Source organism: Pinus tabuliformis, chromosome 5_2 (genome assembly GCF_031772625.1).
Source record: "Pinus tabuliformis cultivar Carrire ecotype Pingquan chromosome 5_2, CPIR1, whole genome shotgun sequence".
Classification (NCBI taxonomy): Eukaryota; Viridiplantae; Streptophyta; class Pinopsida; order Pinales; family Pinaceae; genus Pinus; species Pinus tabuliformis.
This window is the reverse complement of record NC_142306.1, coordinates 794,021,076-794,041,105: the sequence shown is the minus strand read 5'-3', so window position 1 is coordinate 794,041,105 and position 20,030 is coordinate 794,021,076. Positions and strand designations below refer to the sequence as shown.

General features: G+C 38.4%; 1 pseudogene; it reads right to left on the bottom strand.

The window, feature by feature from the left end:
• Window positions 1-18,549: 18,549 nt before the first annotated feature.
• On the bottom strand, window positions 18,550-19,155 carry LOC149161693 (RING-H2 finger protein ATL2 pseudogene; annotated as a pseudogene).
• Between the last annotated feature and the right edge of the window lie 875 nt (window positions 19,156-20,030).

Genomic DNA, 20,030 nt, shown 5'->3' with positions numbered 1-20,030 from the left:
TGAGAACGAGCAAATGGCCAAGGAGTTACAGATGGCCAAGTAGGGAGGAGAATTGGTTACACCATCTTTCTGAGCAGAGTCGAAGAGGGAAATACTAGAAGAAGTATTGTCCCTTGACACAATCATGCAAGCGTTGTATTCCATGTTTGGTACCATGCATAAGGCAGTTGTCCATCTCAATGGTTGGCAACAACGATGTGCTAGGAGAGCACATATCTTGTCAAATGTGCATGTTGTTGTTGATTACATGCAAACATGGAAAATGAGATACACGGGTGCCCCATTACACTTGCCCAAGATGATGAAGCCCGAAGCGGTTGCGCCGAAGGCACACATTCAGAATCAAATCCAAAACTATGAATATCTCCCGCAGTTCATCACTAGTCTACAGGCTTCCAATACATGGGTATTCAAGAGTATGGATGTTGTTTTGCATGAACATGGGATCCCATCTATTGGGATACTCACCCAGGCAAAGACAAAGGCACAGGTCCGACTGGAGCTTGACTCGTACTTTGACGGTTCTATATGCATAATCACTAGCCCAGACTTGGTGATGAGTGTAGACACCATGCATCAATACATCGCTGGTGCGACGGCACTCAAGACAATGATGCACATGTTGTCAAATGAGTTGGACAAAGGAGCTCGAGCATTTCACCCAGATGTTATGGAGGCAAGAGTTCATTTCTAAAAAGATGGCACCTTAGAGTACACAGACACCATCGCGGACTATCGAGCTTGGCATCAATTCGCTACTGTCAACCACCATGAAGATGTCGAAGATCTAGTCTTCCCACAGTTGTCTGAGTCATAGTGATGTCTTGCATGGCTTTCTCAAGCCTATTTTGTTTGACATGTTACATGTGTAGATTGTATGTCATGTCATGTCAAGTGTAATTTTAAGTGTCAATAATTGGATGTAACAGTCATAGAGTAGATGAAGAGTCATGAGGATAGATGAATAGTCACAAAGAGGAATGCCAGGGGACACATCACCCTTTGCTATAAATAGTCCATCATAACTCATTGTAAAGGATTTTCGTTAACCAAGCTTTCGATATGAGTATCTTAGAGGAACCATGGACAATATTGTAATGAGCATTGGCTTCTCCACTGTGCAGAGCTAGTATATCTCTTTGGAGGAGCAGACGACAGTGACTATAAAGTTCTGCTGTCAGAACTAGTGGTTGGTCATGGATGTAGTGTATGACTGGAACTTACACTTCTTAATATAACAAGATGCAACATGTTTCATGCATATGTCATATTGTTTTTCATGTATCATGTTAACTCTAAATGATATATGTATATGTTTGCTTACGCATGCATGTGCAACTTTTCTTTGTATATATATGTATGAATCTTACTGAAACGTGTTGTTGGTTTAACCATCAATTTGGATTGCTAGCTCAATTTCCTTCCAGTTTTTGATGCATATTAGCTCGTGTGTTCCCTTCTGAACTCCGTGCTGTCACAAGTTTCCAAGGGAAGCAATCACCTCACCCTCCATGTGTTAGAACCGCTCATGCACCTTCCTTGAATTATTGCATATGTCACACCCTCGCTACCAATAGGGACATCTTGCTTTGCTTGGTGCAAAACCTTGGTCAAGGCGATACCATACAACCCACGACTAGGACTCCTACACCAAATGGTCTGAGGTCTAGTTGGGACTTCTTACCATGGATATCCCCTGACATTTTGGCGGGTCCAGCACCGTCAACATAACCTTATCCACATTATCAAGAATATTGTTTTCTCTTAACAGAGGAAATAGTACTTTGCTTTAGTGAATTCCTTATGGGCTGAATGAGTGATGCCTAAAGCTTATATGAATATGTCTCCCTACTTCATGGTGCATGGAAAATAATCCATCCTACCCTGAACATCTATTTTCCTGTGCTTCAATTTTTACAAGAATCTAAGGGAAAACCATGCTTATTGGTTATGAGTAGGATAGACACCCTTCACAAGCTGTAGGAAGAAATATAAAAAGCTAAAGAGAAGTTTTCTCTTCACTAGTGTCGTATCAAGAGGTTGTTTGAAAAGAAGTCTGCAGGGAAAAATGAATTCAATGTGGGTCACCTATCCTTGAAGTGGGACAAAGTCCATGAAGATAAAGGAAAACATACTAAGTGCTAATCCTTGTGGATCAGATTTTTCATAGTGCATAAGAAGCTTGGGCAACATAGATATCATCTTCAACATTCAAATAGGAAGATTGGCTCTCTTCATGTTAATGGCCAAGATTTAAAACAATATTTCCAATGATGATTGAGGGTTGTACCCTACCCTATGTACAAATTTTATTTTCTCGATTCTTTTCTTTTGTTTTGGTCTTGTGTTTCATTTTCATTTGGTTAAATAAGCATCATATGTGAATGTTTTTTTTGGCTTCTTTGTTTATGGATGAGCAAAAAGAGTCTTTTGACACTATCACATTTGGCTAACATTCGGTTCTCCTTTGTTTTGGTTACATCTTTTGGTCGATGAAGTTCTAACATAAATTACGATCCTTTTGTAAGGAGATTTTTGTGTTGAACCATGATTTACTCGCGTACTTTGTTCTTTATATTTCTTTGTTTTCACTCTTATATAATCAAGTAGAAGAGGAAAATAGGCAAAATCTAAATGAGAAAATGTAAATTAGAGATCTCTATATGCTTCTCTGAAGGAACAACCTCTTATGCTCTCAATAAGTCGAGATCCCTCTTCCACCGATGAAATAAATAAGCGACTATGCACAATCCTATATAAATATATAAATAAAGGTGAAAGTAGAGAAAAGATTCCTTTGCAGTGAGGTGGAGCAAGCAACTTCGCCAGGGTACTGTGTAGGCTCACTGGCAGCAAATAAATTTTTGTGTTCCTCTAGTGAATCCGATAAGGTACTATCCAAGCATGTTCACAACAATGCAACACTAGAGATGAAAAACTATACTCTGAAAATCTAAAGCTCACAAACTATAATACCCTTTCTCGATTCGAAACATTGCGATATTGTTGATCTTATGATTGTGTTTAACCAATAAGGGACATAGTAGACTATGTTTATTCATGGGGTATGTGGGAAACTAAAATGATCTACATGATGAATCAATGCTCCCTGAAGAACAAGATCTTGCACAAAAGAATCAACCTAGGCAGAGATGCTAGAATTCTACTAGTGTGTCGCCAAGTGTTGTCACTGCTACAACACCCTCCAAAATTTTTTCCTACACAAAAATTTTAGAGACTGTTTTGACCTTTCATAATGCCATCTCAATAATTATGACTTATTGCATGTTTTTTCTCTAAGTGTTTTTGTCCCATTTGCAAGAGAATAAAAGTGTCGTCTTTTGGCATGTGAAGTGTTGCAAGTTGAACAAAAGCTAGTTTTGATGGTATCAAGGGGTAAAATTTTCATAAATGATTTTTTCTTACCATGTAAACACATGTCACACTCATTTCCAAAGTTTCAAGCATTGTCACAAAAGTGTCATCATGGTCATCCCAAAGTGTATATTTGGTGTCGCACCTATCATAAGTCATCGAAAATTTGTCACACTTAGGAGAGTATGTTTTTTAGGTGTTACAAATTATTTATTTTGTGTCATCGAGTGTTTTAAGTGTGCGATCACAATAAGGCTTTTTCACTATTCACATCAGCTTCATGATTCCCACACTTAGCTAAATCTAGAAAACTTCCAGACCGAACAACCTAGCCTCATCCAACCTTCCTGAACTATGAATTTTTCAGTCTCATACCTCAAGAAATAACCCTTTCTCTTGGCACTACAGAATGTGTTGCTCCTACCTCCGAGAACTACGCATTGTGTAGTCGCAGTGCTCAATTCTAGCCCCTAAGCTCCAAAACTATGCAATCATTCCCTCCATCTAGGCCTGAACTATGCATTGCGCAGTCTTAGTCCTAAAGCCCAACCCCTGAGCTCTTGAACTATGCAATTGCACAATCACCTAGCCTCCCTATCCTTCCATCATTGCGCACTATGCAACTTCAGTCATCAAGCCCTCATCCTGGCTCCTTGAGCTCCCCAACAGTGCAATCTTCGAGCACTGTTGAGCTTGAACTGTTAATTACATAATTTTAAGGTTTGGACCTGACCCTTAATTACCTAAGATGTGCAATTACATAGTCTTTGAGCCTCTCCCTCAGCTTGCCACTCAGTTCCAGCTCAGTTAGTGGATCCTCATGGAACATCTTAGACAAGGGGTTTATCAGACGAATGTCGTCTTATAATGAGTTAATTGCATATGCAGTTACTCTACCATACTATGACAAGATGATGAAGAAGGGAATGGTGAAGGAGGTCATGCTAGAAGACACATGTGTAGTTGAATATACAAGTTGATCAATTAAGAGAAAGTGAAGGGAAATCAGTTTGCGACCACAAATCAAGACCTGATAACACTGAAGACTTCTCATCTCTAAAGCCATATGGAGGAGGAAAAGAGATCATTCTCAGGAAGACACAAAACGAGAAGCAATAAAGAATGGCTTGACATTACCATGCCATCAGTGTCATGTCATGAGTCATCATATGCCACATCATTTGAGGATTATGTAAGTTCTTATTCCAAAATGTACTGTAAAGTGGAAGTCCAAAGGACATGTACAAAATATTAAGATTCATGTCAAAGTTGAAAAGTCATGAGAGTAGTCAAAAAGTCACAAGGGAGGTGAAGGTTCACCCAATTGGTTATATATACACCCTCATTGTACAAGAAAATGAATTTTCACCTTGGCTCCTCCCATAAGCCATTAGAGAGAAAAGCTAATTATTTTGGGGGGCAAGCACTATCTCCAATGCTCCACTATTGGTCCTAGTGGTTTTTGTTGTATAGATATGTCCTCGGACTTTTACTTAATATATGAAGCCTAATGGCTAAGACATTCTTCATGCATGGATTATGAATATTTATAAGACTGTTCTATGAATGTTTATGATTCATGTTTGTGTTCACTTGTACTAAAGTAGTTGAACTATTTCAGTTATTTTAGTGTTTATCATATTGAGAATGTGTTATAATGGTTGCAATGATCGTCGCATTTTTGTGGACTAGTCCATTGGATGTTAGATGGATCTTTCCTATTTGTGTGTGTCTCTACTAGGGTGATACTACTACCTCTCTCTTAGAGGCTCACATTATTTTCCCCTCTGTAGTAGAAGAACCTTGAGAAAACTTCAACCAAACACTCACTAGGCACAGTCACTTTCTTTTCGAATGCACATACTGTAGAAATTTTGAATAATTTAACACATATTCAATGGAGATTATCCTGATCATGTACTATTGCGGAAAACATACACAATACATAAGCTCCTCTACGTTGATCAAGAATATAGCAGCATCAATAACAATAAAACATCAAGAGCATTCACTCATTAACACAGTATGTATCACGGGGAAAGCATCTCGCTAAAAACCCCACACTATCTGTATATTAATGATTGAGTCATGTAACATTACACAGCATAATACTTCTCACAAGTATCTCCACCTCTGTTACACACAATAAAACTCCGATCTGATCTCCAAATCTCTTCCACTGCTTGCCTGCCTCCACTGCTCAATACCTTCTCAAGAACTGATGAGAATAGCTTCCCAAACTCGATTTTCACCTGCAAAATAGTCACTCACTCTTTGTGGACGTGAGCAAAGGCTAAAATGCGGGCCAAATACGTGAGCAAACTCATTGGCATACTCAATCCTTTGATTGTGCAAGATCTGGTGCACAACTATAGTCACAACTGATAGCAATCTGATTCTCTACCACCTATCCCTGTTGAACTGAACATGCACTGACATGCAACTGAGTTAACTGATGTATTCTTTAGTTGTATTATGAGTTAATAATTAGTTTAACAACTCATCATTAGTCTCTCTGCAGTTAGACTAACTACAACCAGTTTAACTAAGTTAAACTGAACACAACTCCATCAACTGTACCTCCAGTCCACTAAACTCAACTCACTTGAGTTCTAACTGAAGTCATGCATGCAACAACTCAACTGACTCATAAGAAAAACGAATTTCCTTCTGACAGCTGCATGTGCCACTTCCGTAGCTCAAACTGAAGTGCTCCAAGAGAATAAGATTAAGTTTATAGTCCAAATATTATTGTGAGATAATAATATTTGACTTTTCTATTTTTGACAGCCAGTCTAAAAATAGACTTGATCACTCACACTGTGATCACTCACACTTTCATCAAAAATAGAAGTCCATCTATTTTTCCTAACTTGATCAATCATCCATAAACATAGACATGATCCATATGTCTAAAAATAGACATAGTCTAAAAATAGACTTGCGCCAAAAATAGCCTGCGGGCCCACTTAGTGAAGGCGACTCTTTTCACTAAGCTCCATCATCTTGTTGCAATCTCAACACTCCCTCTCGACAAGATATGGATTATCAGCAACCCCTATCCTGCCTCGGTGGTACTCGAATTTGCTCCTGGTGAGAGCCTTCGTCAGAATATCAGCATCCTGATCCTCCGTTGGAATGTACGAAAGTAACATGATCCTCCGCTGCACACAATCTCTGATATGATGGTACCTGATGTGCTTGGACCCGAACAACCCGACCAGGATCATCCTCATCCACATAGATCGCTGCTTCCTGCTGTACCAAGAAACTGCTGTCGATCCAATACTGAAGACCCCTCCTGATGTGCTCTTTCTATCCGTTGGGCTCCCTGCCCAATCTGCATCCGTGAAGCCACATAGCTTCACCTCATCCTCCTGTCTGTACCACAAACCATATCCCGATGTGCCTCTCAAGTAGCGCAATACATGCTTGCCCGCCTTCCAGAAGAGCTTGGTAGGCTTAACCATAGCTTGTGAAAGCTGGTTAACTGCATAGCATATATCAGGTCGTGTATTGACCAAATACATCAGCAACCCCACCAACTGTCGATAAACAGTGGCATCCACTTCTTCTCCCGAAGTGGCATCCTCCTTCCTCCAACCTCCAGGAAGAGGAGTATCAACAGGCTTGCAGCCATGCATGTTGAACTTCTCCAGTATCTCCCGAGCATACTTGCCCTGAGAAACAAACAGTCCACCACTGCGCTGCCATATTTCCAATCCTAGGAAATAGTGAAGGAGGCCCAAGTCCTTCATCTCAAACTCTGTAGCAAGATCATTCTTGCATGACAGTATCAACAGCTCATCACCCGTTAGAATCAAATCATCAACATACAGTACAATGATAAGCAACTTACCCTCCACCACAATCTGGTATAGGTTCGGATCCGCCTCGCTCTTGGAGAATCCAAGTCCTGTGAAATAGCTGTCTATCCGTGTGTACCAAGTACGTGGTGCTTGCTTCAACCCATACAACGCTCTCTTGAGCCTGCACACATGCGACTCGCCGCTGAAGACTTCAAAGCCTTCGGGTTGCTCAATGTACACCTCCTCCTCAATGACTCCGTTGAGGAACGCAGTCTTCACATCCATCTGATGAATGTGCCATCCCATCTGCGCTGAGAGAGCAAGAATCGTCCGTATGGAAGAATACCTTGCGACAGGTGCAAAGGTCTCCTCATAATCGATCCACTCAATCTGTGAAAAGCCTCGGGCAACAAATCTTGCCTTGTTCTTCTCCACACTCCCGTCAGCTGCCTGCTTAACTTTGTAGATCCATCTCGAACCTACCACTGATTTCCCTTCCGGTCTAGGAACAATCTCCCATGCACTGTTTCTAACAATAGAATCATACTCTTCCACCATGGCGTCTACCCATGCGGGATCCTCCACAGCTTCCTCGAAAGAGGATGGCTCAGTCACAACACACTTGCTCATAAGAGCCATGTATCCAGTGTACCGATCAGGTGACTGTCTCTGCCTGCGTTGGGCTGTAGGTGGTCCTACAACTTTCTCTGCATCTTGAGCCAGTCGCTCAGCTTCTGTCAAGCGCTTTCGCCCTCTGATGGTTGGCGCTGCATGAGTGGTCTCTTCCACTCCATGAACCTCGTCCTGTGGCTGATCCACGTCCTGAAGCTCATCCTTAGGAACTAATAGCTCCTCATCTGCATGCAAGTGTAGCTCCCTCTCAAGCGAACACTTCATGGCTTTCTCCTCCTGAAATTTTATATCCCGTCGCACAACAGTTTTACCACTGTCTGGCAAATACACACGATAGTTGTGGGGCGTATCAGTGTACCCCACAAATATCCCAACCTCTGCAATCGGCTCCAACTTCTTTCTGGCATCCTTCGTCACATGCATGTAAACGTTAGCACCAAAAATTCTCAAATGAGAAAGATCAGGCTTCTTACCAGAATAAGTCTTCTCAGGTGTACTCATGCCAAGTATCCTATGAGGACAACGGTTCTGCACATAAACTGCTGTATTGCATGCTTCCGCCCACAAGTGAAGGGGTAGGCCCTGATCATGCAACATTGCCCGTGCAGCACCCACAATCGTTCTGTTCTTCCGCTCAGCTACCCCATTCTGCTGTGGGTTATGGGGAGCTATGAGCTCTCTACGAATCCCTTCTGCCTTGCAGAAATCCTTGAACTCGTCCGAGATGTATTCACCACCATTATCGCTCCTAAGAGCCTTCACCTTCTTCCCCGACTCCTTCTCGACCAGTGCTTTGAATTCACAGAACTTTGAATATGTCTCGCTCTTCTTCTGCATGAAGAAGATCCAGCACTTATGAGAGAAATCATCAACAAAAATCACATAATACCTGTGTTTTGCTGTCGAAGCAACTGAGAAAGGTCCACACACGTCTGTGTGAATTCTCTCAAGGATCGTCGTGGCGCGACTATCCTTCTCGTGAAAGGTGGCTTTCACAAACTTCCCCAAAGTACACCCCTTGCATTGATCTGACTGCGCAAGTGTGCCTTTAGGAAGCCCTGTAGTGATCTGCTGCAGTATCTTCAAGGCTCCATGGTGAAGGTGACCCAATCTCCTGTGCCACAACTCGCCATCATCCCGGCTCACCAATCCTTTTGCCTTGCCTGCCATTGCTGCGCATCCATCTACATGCAACTGATAAAGGTTCCTCACTCGAACCCCTATCTTCCGGGTCTCACCAGTTGTCTTGCTGCACAGGAAGGCCTTTCCCTCGCTGAAAACAACATCATACCCCTTGTCTTCTAACATCGCCACTGAGATGAGATTCTTCTTCAATCCTGGAACATGCATGACTTCCTTCAATACAAAGGGTTTACCAGACTCCCTCTCAAAGGAAATGGTACCGATACCGGTCGCACTGTATCTACCATCATCGCCCATCTCGATGTGCACTCCAAGATCTTTGTCCTCCAGATCAGAGAACAAATCTCTATCTCCCGTCATGTGAAAAGACGCACCACTGTCCAAGAACCACACTGATCCCATCACACTTGAAACCAAGCATGCGATCAATGAAAAATCAAGCTCAAACTGAGAAGCTAAAGCCTCTCCCCCTGCAGATCCAGCAACTTGCTTGTTCTTCTTCTTCTGCGGACAATTTGTGGCATAGTGTCCATGCTGGTGACAGTGAAAACACTTCACCTTGGACATATCCTGCTTCTTGCCTTTCGCACCAGACTGAGAAGCTTTCTTGCTCTTCCCTTTCTTTTCTTTGGCAGCCAAAGCACAATTCTCTTCATCAGCTCCCTTTGACGAAGATCCGTCCCTGGTACTCCGACTGATCTCCTCCTGCACAAGATCTGACCAAAGTCTTTCCCATCCTGGCAACTTCTCCCGACCATTGACAGAGTCCTGATAGGAATGCCAACTCTTCGGAAGGCCAAGGAGAGCCAAGCTCACCAAGTCCTCATCATCGACAGTAACCCCCACACTTCCCAGCTCATCTCGACACTGAGTGAACTTCGTGAGATACTTGGGAATACTGTCTCCCTTCTCGCATTTGATGTTTCTGAGTTTATCTTTGAGCGCCAGCTTCCTCTGATCGCTCTTGCTTTGGAATAATTCTGTTAATGATTTCCACATCAAATATGGAGTAGCCTTTCCATGGAGGCTGGACACAATGTGATCCTTCACGCCCTCCAACAGAATTCTTCGACATTTTGCGATCTTCTTTTGCCAAGCATCAGCTTGAGTAGCATCAGTAGGCTTTGGGATATCCGTATCTATGAATTCCTTCAGCCCGTTATCATCCAATACTGCCTCCATCCTGTCCTTCCATGCAATATAGTTTGAGCTGCCCTCAAGAGCATACTCCAATCGCAATCCGTTGAAAGACATTGCTGCGTTGTCACCAAGAAAACACTGCTGCAAATTCGAATTCCACCAGCAACCAACTCAACTGCTTCCGATCAACCCTCGCTTGATATCCTGTAAAAATCTCTTCTACAAATCAAGCTGCTTTGATACCATGTAGAAATTTTTCCTACAATTATCTAGCTCTGATACCATGTAGAAATTTTGAATAATTTAACACATATTCAATGGAGATTATCCTGATCATGTACTATTGCGGAAAACATACACAATACATAAGCTCCTCTACGTTGATCAAGAATATAGCAGCATCAATAACAATAAAACATCAAGAGCATTCACTCATTAACACAGTATGTATCACGGGGAGAGCATCTCGCTAAAAACCCCACACTATCTGTATATTAATGATTGAGTCATGTAACATTACACAGCATAATACTTCTCACAAGTATCTCCACCTCTGTTACACACAATACAGCTCAGATCTGATCTCCAAATCTCTTCCACTGCTTGCCTGCCTCCACTGCTCAATACCTGCTCAAGAACTGATGAGAATAGCTTCCCAAACTCGATTTTCACCTGCAAAATAGTCACTCACTCTTTGTGGACGTGAGCAAAGGCTAAAATGCGGGCCAAATACGTGAGCAAACTCATTGGCATACTCAATCCTTTGATTGTGCAAGATCTGGTGCACAACTATAGTCACAACTGATAGCAATCTGATTCTCTACCACCTGTCCCTGTTGAACTGAACATGCACTGACATGCAACTGAGTTAACTGATGTATTCTTTAGTTGTATTATGAGTTAATAATTAGTTTAACAACTCATCATTAGTCTCTCTGCAGTTAGACTAACTACAACCAGTTTAACTAAGTTAAACTGAACACAACTCCATCAACTGTACCTCCAGTCCACTAAACTCAACTCACTTGAGTTCTAACTGAAGTCATGCATGCAACAACTCAACTGACTCATAAGAAAAACGAATTTCCTTCTGACAGCTGCATGTGCCACTTCCGTAGCTCAAACTGAAGTGCTCCAAGAGAATAAGATTAAGTTTATAGTCCAAATATTATTGTGAGATAATAATATTTGACTTTTCTATTTTTGACAGCCAGTCTAAAAATAGACTTGATCACTCACACTTTCATCAAAAATAGAAGTCCATCTATTTTTCCCAACTTGATCAATCATCCATAAACATAGACATGATCCATATGTCTAAAAATAGACATAGTCTAAAAATAGACTTGCGCCAAAAATAGCCTGCGGGCCCACTTAGTGAAGGCGACTCTTTTCACTAAGCTCCATCATTTTGTTGCAATCTCAACATACTATCTTCTTTCATGCTGACATTTAGAGCCAAGGAAAACCTTTAATAAAATAGTAACCAAGCGATATTCTAGATGGGGATTCTATCCCAAATGATGTGAGGTATTATTGGGAAAACATATTGAGGATACCCGTTTTAATGTTGGTAGGTCCAACGCTATCAACACCTAGTTTAATAGGTATAATAGGAAGAATGTAAGGGAATAATTGATGTGATAAAAATCCCACATAACTATCAAATCTTACTAAAACACATGTGGTATGTGTAGGATAAGATGTTACAAGATTATAGATAATATGCTCAACTACTCTAAGAGCACCATTGACTTGTCCTACCTTAGTGCATCAATTTGATGTGAGCATAATGCTAGAGTTTAGGAAGGTTATGATAGGCCATGGTTTCCGATGGTTGACTATGATTATTTGACAAATTGATATACATCTTAGCATACAAAAAAATATATGTACACTAAAATGATTAAAAGATATTAAATTCTTCTCAATCTACACAAGAAGTATCAATGTCAATATGTCTTCTTCATTTTTTAGTGTTATGACACACTTTGTAAATCATAAAAATTATGTTTATGTATATGCATTACGTGGATATCATTATTTTTAATTTATTTAATTTCCTCAATTTATTAAGACAATAGAAAATATTATTCACGAGTATATTTCATCAATTACATAAAAACATGATGTAATAATGATCAAAATTGTGGTATTCTTCCTAATATCCAAAGAAATGTATAAAAAGCTAATGAATTTAGACAAATCAAAGTTGATCTATTTCTTACATTCTCTTACTTTCCATAAATATCAAAACTACTATGTTCCACATGGAATTGTATAACCAGAACCATTTAAACTCAATTAAAAATAAATCAATAAAATTGATTTGTTATCGACTTGCTTATAAACTCAAACAATATCACACTTTGATAAGTAAAACCTACCTTGAATGGACATGGAATCACCTCCCAAACATAGAATCTAAACATTATTTACATGGGAGCAACTCGTCGTGAAACAATGTGACGCTTCCACATACCATATCTGCATATAAAAGAGCCAAGAAAGATTAAAGACAAATGGATTATTTAAAAATAAAACTAATTGGAAATCAATAATCTCAAAATTTACTGTACAAGTGATATGATATGTTTCCCTCAATAATCTCAAAATTTACTGTACAAGTGATATTATATGTTTCCCTCAACTGTTGTTTTCTCTGGTTGAATTTTTCAACACTACATCGAAGGCCGGCCTCCTTTTTAAATATCTTTCGGCGTGATTCATTGTCTACGGTGTGAAATAATTCGTGAGCACGTGTTTTGCTGAAAGTTTAATCTAGTACCAGTATTCAAGGAATATATATATATATAATTTTTAAAGAGGTTTGTTATTTTTAATTTACTATATTTTTGAAAATATAAAATTTTTTAAAATTCTGAAAAGTCTTTGGTATCTAATTTTTACGAATATAACATCTTAACGTCATTTTAACAATTTTTAACCGGATATCACATGAACTTTATTATAATATCTATATATATGAGTGCATGTTATTTGATGGAGCGGAATCCTAGGTCGTAAGTGAGCGTTGCAGAAAATTTTATTCAAACGCGAGGAAATTGTAACCCAGTGCCATACGGTGAGTGTAGAATCTTTCAGAGACTCACGTCACAGAGAATCGAGATGATGCTTTGCCAGATGGAAGCCTCCCAGGTGAACAGAGTAACAGAGAGACTTTAGTTGTAATTAGATCACATGTAGCCTACCACGAAGAGAACGCGCAGTTTTCGGATGCTTCTTTAGTTTCAAGAGGATATGGATAGCCAGAAATATTGAATACTAATAATATAAGTTTAAGTTTACGTTAGGTTATTATTATTATTATTTAAGTGTTGGATCAGTTAAAGGGTCAATTGATAGATATTTTTAAATTAAAAAAAAGATTAATAATTTTTTATTGTAAGCTTGAAGACTTAGAAATATATATTTTATCTTTATTAAATTATGATTTTTCCATTAACATAAATTTTGTAATATAATTTTCCATTCAAAATGAAGTAAATTAAGAGAATATAGGTATAAAATGTTGTATGATTTTAGGTATTATTTATAAATTAAATGGTATTTTTATATTATAATATAATTTTAAATTATATTTTAAATTTAAAAATAAATTAATTATATAATTTTTTTTAATTAATATTTTAATTTTATTTTTATTAATAAAATAAATTACATTTTTTTAAATTAAACCAATAATATTTTAATCTAAAATTATAATAATAAAAAATAATAATTACTTTCATAGTTAAAAACGTAAAATATTATCAGCCCAATTAATTTGGAGAAAAACATACCAACCAACAATACTTACTACATAAATCTTCCTACATTATGCAAATCCAAAAATCGCCCACCAATAAATTTGACATTGAAGCAATGTGTTCGCATCGGTATGAATTTCCCATTCTCGTTTAGAAACTATTCTGTATGAATCTCGTACATTGAGAATGAACAAATTTAATAGGTGTTCATATTTTTGAAGATAAGTAAAAAATTAATAAATAAATCAATAAAATGAAATTTTATTTATTATTAAAAAAAAATTGATAATTTGGACTCATAATATTATGATGATGATGATGGTGGTGGTTAACGTTTGCTGAGACCAAATAATGGTCTATCGGACCTAAAGAAACAAATTATCTATTTTGATTTAAGATTTTATTCCTATGCTCAAAAAGCTTGGAGAGAATCCTCCAGAGCTTACTATAATTTTGACATTGTAAAAGGCTAGGAATGTCAATATTGTAACAAAGATTGTGAAACTGAGGTCTAATGTGGTTATATGTGGGGCACTCTAAGAGGAAGTGGTTTTCATCCTCTATGTTCCTATTCTCACATATATGGCAGATCCTTTCCGTCCATGGCGTTTTAGGAACTGCCCAACGACTTGTTTCACTATGGAGCTCATGAGAATTCGTTCTAATCTTTGCTATATTAATTTTCTTCTTTGAGCTAGTTAAAATAGAGAGATACTTTTGATCTTCTAGGGTGGGGTTGATGACCTTCTTATAATAACTTAATTTTCTTTTAGCCGCTAGGTCTTTCTCACACCACATTTTTTCTTTGAACTTAGAAGTAACAATATCTTTAATGTTATTTATGTTTTGCAATGCATTATTTTCGTTGATCTCCCAATAGTTTAACCAGGCCCTTGTGTCTTTATGCCACCCTTGATTGAGCCTTAGGTGGTTTTCGCTAGAATTTAAAGCTAGCTTAGGAAGTCTATGATCGTCTATGTTATTGATTTTGTGCTTGTACAACAGAAACCTAAGCATAGCTAGGCTCTCAATAGGGGAAAGACCTGCTTCTATAAGGAGAATAGGATAGGGTGTATTACTTTTAATTTTCAGGTTATAAGTTATAAAATGCTTCTGGATTTGCTCAATCTCTCTCCATGATTCTCTGTAGATGCTGCAACCCCAAACCTCACAGCCATATAAGATAACAAGAGTGACTAAAGTTTCAAAGAGGAACTTCTTTTTATCCCACATTACAAGGTTTCCTATTTTACAATTATTTTCAAGACCAAAGTAAGCTTTCCACCCCCCATTAATCCTTTTCTCAATGCTATGATTCCAGTTGAGCTTGTGAAGAATATCAATTCCTAGGTACTTGTAAGAATACACTTCCTCCAAGTTATTATTGTCATACATAAAATTAGCGTAAGTTTCCTTCTTGGATTTGATAATCATAACTTTTGTTTTGTTAGTGTTAACAGTCATACCCATGGTAGAGCAGAAATCCTTAAGAAGTCTGAGTTGCTTATTAAGATTAGATGGGCACCTTGCCAAAAGAACAATGTCGTCAGCATAAAAAAGAAGGATGACGACTATCCTAGCTAAGATCGTGCCATCATATCCTGCTTCCCCTAAATAGCCTTCGAGCTTATCGATGTAAATGCCAAATAGGGTAGGGGAGAGGGGGCAACCTTGTTTAACTCCGATGTTACACTTAATATCTTTCGACCACCCTTCATTGCTCTTTAGCTTGGCAATTACATTCACTTATAACCTTATAGCGGCAGCTCTCAACTCGAGAGGAACCTTTAGCTCTTCTAATCTATTCCAAAGGTTGTATCTAGGAACCGTATTGAAAGCTTTTCTAAAGTCCACAAAGAAACAAAATAAATTGGATTTATCATTACGGCATTCGTCCGCAATGATCCTAAGCGTAACAAGGTGGTCTGTTGTTGAGCGATGCCTTCTGAAACCTGCTTGGCCTTTAGCCTGCTTACCTTCACTTTCAAGCCATATGCTTAAATTCTTTTCCAAAATACTACCATATAACTTGGCTAAGAGAGGGCTGATCATATTTGTTCGATAATTAGAGGGGTTATTTGTATCCCCACTTTTAAAAATATGGATAATGAGGCTCTCAGTCCAAGGTTTAGGGAACCCTTGCTTGACTGCTTGATTGAAAAGCTTGTAGATGTGGGGGATGAGGACAGGACCTCCAATTTTTAAGATTTCCACTTGGTAACCTTCAATGTCCTTAGCTTTCCCATTAGCGAGGCGATTAACCCCAAACTTCATGTCTTCTAAAGAGAAAACTTCTTTCGTTGTGAGAAGGGTTTCCAAATTATCCATGACATTTGGAGATTCATAAAGCTTTTTAAGTTAGGAATTCCAATCGTGAAGAGCAATTTTATTATTATCCTTAGTCTTCCTAGTTAGAATCTGCCTCCAAAATTTCTTAGGAGCTACCTTAGAGAGGTGTAAGAGATTCTCCTGTCTTTGACGAATGTACTGCCTCTTTTTCCTTTTAGTTAGGGCTTTGTATATTTTTATCTTGTCCATTTTAAGAGATTCATCAACAACGTCCTTAATTGCTCTCCTTGCACTTTTACAATCTTTGTCATACCATGGATTGGTTTTGCTATTTCGTCCTTAATTGCTCTCCTTGCACTTTTACAATCTTTGTCATACCATGGATTGGTTTTGCTATTTCTTTTATTATTTGAAACTTCAATTGAGAACTTGTTAATAGAATATGAGAGGGTTGTAGTAAAATTATGATAGAGGTCTTCTATGTTGTCTATATTAGATAAAGGAAGCAAATTAGTTTTTAATTCATTTAGAAAGAGATCATATTTATTTCTATCAAATATTAAGTTCTTTTGGCTATAAGTATTATTTTCTATGGGAACTCTATGCATGACAAAATTGAGAGTTATAAGTAAAGGCCTATGATCAGAGTGTCGTTTAAGATGTCAAAATTTATTATTTCGTTGTATAATGGGAGATCGGAAATAACGTAGTCTACCACGCTGCTACCAAGTCCATGGATGCATGTCATCTTGCTAGAATTGGGCCACTTCTTTAGGCCATTGCAAATTATGAGATCCTGAGCACTACAGAGCTTGACTAGCTCCGACCCAAACAAATTTTCCGCAAGATCTTCAGAGTTCCTTTTGTACCTGCTAGCGAGAGTATATGATATATATATAAGATAGGGTAAGAAAATTAAAATCAAATCATTAAATTATTAAAATTATAAAAGATACAAAAGAGAAAACAGAAGAAAGTGAAATTGATAGAACAAGTTTAATTGAGAAGAATGGAAGACTAGAAAGAAGAAACCACAAGGAAAAATAAGAAAAAGGAAAAATAATATTGCATTTAAACAAAGGATTGAAGGAAGAAAAATATAAATTCATAATAAAAAAAAAAAATACAAATATAATATATAAAGAGAGAGGAGGGAGATTAAAGATAGAACACAGTTTAGTGGTTGCAGTGATGGATGATATGAATCATAAATGACAAATGATAAGTTTTAATGATTGATTAAGTTTGTAGCTATTTTCTCTTTTGAATTATCTAAATATATATTTTTATTTTTCAATAACCACAACTTTCCAAATGATGCAAAAATAATAGAAGAGGTAAACACTTAAACCTTGCATAGAGTCACATTTATAAACGAAAATTTGTGCCCATTTTTTTCCTTCTTTTTTGAAGTACGAAAAAAGCTTGATTGTATTATATAAGAGATATAAAACAAACAAATTACATCTAGATATAGCCTAATAAAAAGATATAACCAACCCTGAACAAAAAATAGGGGAAAAAGTAAGCAAGTCCTGACATGACGGATGGTAAAAAAAACCCATAGTAGGGGGATAGACAGCAAGATATGTGCTTCGAAGGAAGCAATCAACCAGAAAGATAAAAAGATAGCGTATAGCTAATCCAAAAAATTCGGAGATGCAAAAATGATCATTTCTACCACAAGAAAAGGTAAATGTGGAATATGCTAGAAAACTAAAAAGAAGAAAGACATACCTAGGAATTCTGCAACGAAAAAAAAGTTATGTACCAGGAACGAAAAAAAAGTTATGTACCAGGAAGAGAGAATTCTTGAATAGAAAAAATTTTCTTTCAATTTTTTCATCCATATTCCAGAAACCCTTCTGAGAAAAATGTCCTTGTGATTTTTTTTCCCTTGACTTTTATTTTAAAACCAATCAGGCTGCTTTCTAATTGGATTTTCACGTCACTGAATTCGGATAATCTAAGATCATATAAATTTACATTAATTATAAAGATTGAGCTTATTAATCACAATACCATGATCCTGTTTTGGATTGAACTAAGATAGTATTAAGTACAGGGTATTTCTTCATAGCAATGTAATATTGGTAACATATCATAATGTATCCCTATATTTTAAAACATGGTTGCCAAACTGTACTGGTCCTAAGAAGGACCAGTATATTTTCCATTGAGAATTTCAGAACCTGAATGATCGGATCCCAAAATCTTCCTTTGTGTCTCTGCTGGACATCCGCATAAGCGATTCAACGCGAATAATGGGAAATATCGAAGACGACTGCAAACTGGACTTCGCCGAACCAGGGAAGCCCTCCTGATTCTTGGCTATTTCAAAGCCAATCTGAGATATTATTAATTTTTTTCTTCCACCCGAGGTTCCTCGATCATTCATCTGCGTCTGGCTTTCCTATTTGCTGGCTTCTGCAGTGTCCAGAGCTTGCAGTATCATGGATTTCTGAAGGGATTGGCGCTGACATCGTAACCGAAATGTGCGGCAATCTAGCGGATTCCAATACTGGCTGATCTGGCCGGGCGCCGATTCTGCAGAGGGGACAAGTGGAATGCGAAAGAAACCACATGCCAATACACTCAACATGAAAACTATGCCCGCAATTGGGCAAAAGCCGGCCTTTCTCATTCTCCTCCAACTCGCACAGACATACCGCGCACTCCAGCGCATCTATGAAATTCTGCGGTTTATATACAAACAGTGGGAGAGTCTCTATCACCGCAGATTCCAACCCTACGTTCCGCAGCGTCGCTGGTTCTTCGCCTGTAAAATGAAACCGACGACGCCTAGAAGCCGATCTCCTTCTGGTAAAACTAGCAGGATGCCTCCGAAACCATCTTGCATAAGCGTGCAGCAAAAAGACGAACCAAACCAGAAGAAGAAGAAATATAACGGCCGAGATCACGATTCTGCCTTTGACGACATGTCTAGATTTGCGATAAACGTTAGGGGGAAGATGAAAAGGATCGTTGGAGCTCATTGCCGAATCCCCAAATTCGCCCCTTCCGCCTGTAATTGAAGCCACGGGAGACTCTTTTTCAAATTCTACTGGTCTGAGTGAGGGTAACAATCCTCGGCCTTAGCCCACCCAATTACTAGAAATACGTCCGCATAATTCCTCCTCACATACTGTGTGCATGATACTCGATCCTGCAATTTCTCCCAATGAGCAGTACCTCCTATTAATTGAAAAATGGCATGACAAATTAAAGCTTCTTACTTTCGGTAAAGATGCCCGGCCCGACTGTTGATTTCAGAAAACTCGATTTTCAGAAAAACCGAGAAACGCCGAGCCGTATGGAAGGAAGTGACGATGTGGCCCTGGTCACCACTCAGATCATCGAATCCTTTGACATACAAATTCCTAATCCAAATCATGCGCTTCACTGAAACCGGTTTTTTCTCCTTGTGTTTCATGAAATGTTTCACACATTATTCGGGATGCTACTCGATGGACCATCACCATGATTTACAAATCGGGTGTCGCATTCACCTCTCCTTGAATTTAGATTCAAGGGACACGTCACTACCTATAAGCAAATATAGGAGCGCTTCCTAGTTGGGCGTGGAGGATTACTATAAAGGTTGCAATGCGGTTCCATTTCAATGTTCACTTAATTACTTGTAATGCCTTTGCTTGTAATGCCTTTGCTTGCCATTTCATTGTTTACTTAGTTACTTGTAAGGCCTTTGCTTACATATCTCGGGGGCCTCGAGGATTACTATAAAAGGCTGGAACGTTAGTTTGTTTTGTCTAATTAATAAATAGAGAGGTAAATATTTGAGATATTTTCGGTTTACTAGTTAAATGTGTTATATTATTTATTTGGACTCTAGTTAACTATGATTATTTCC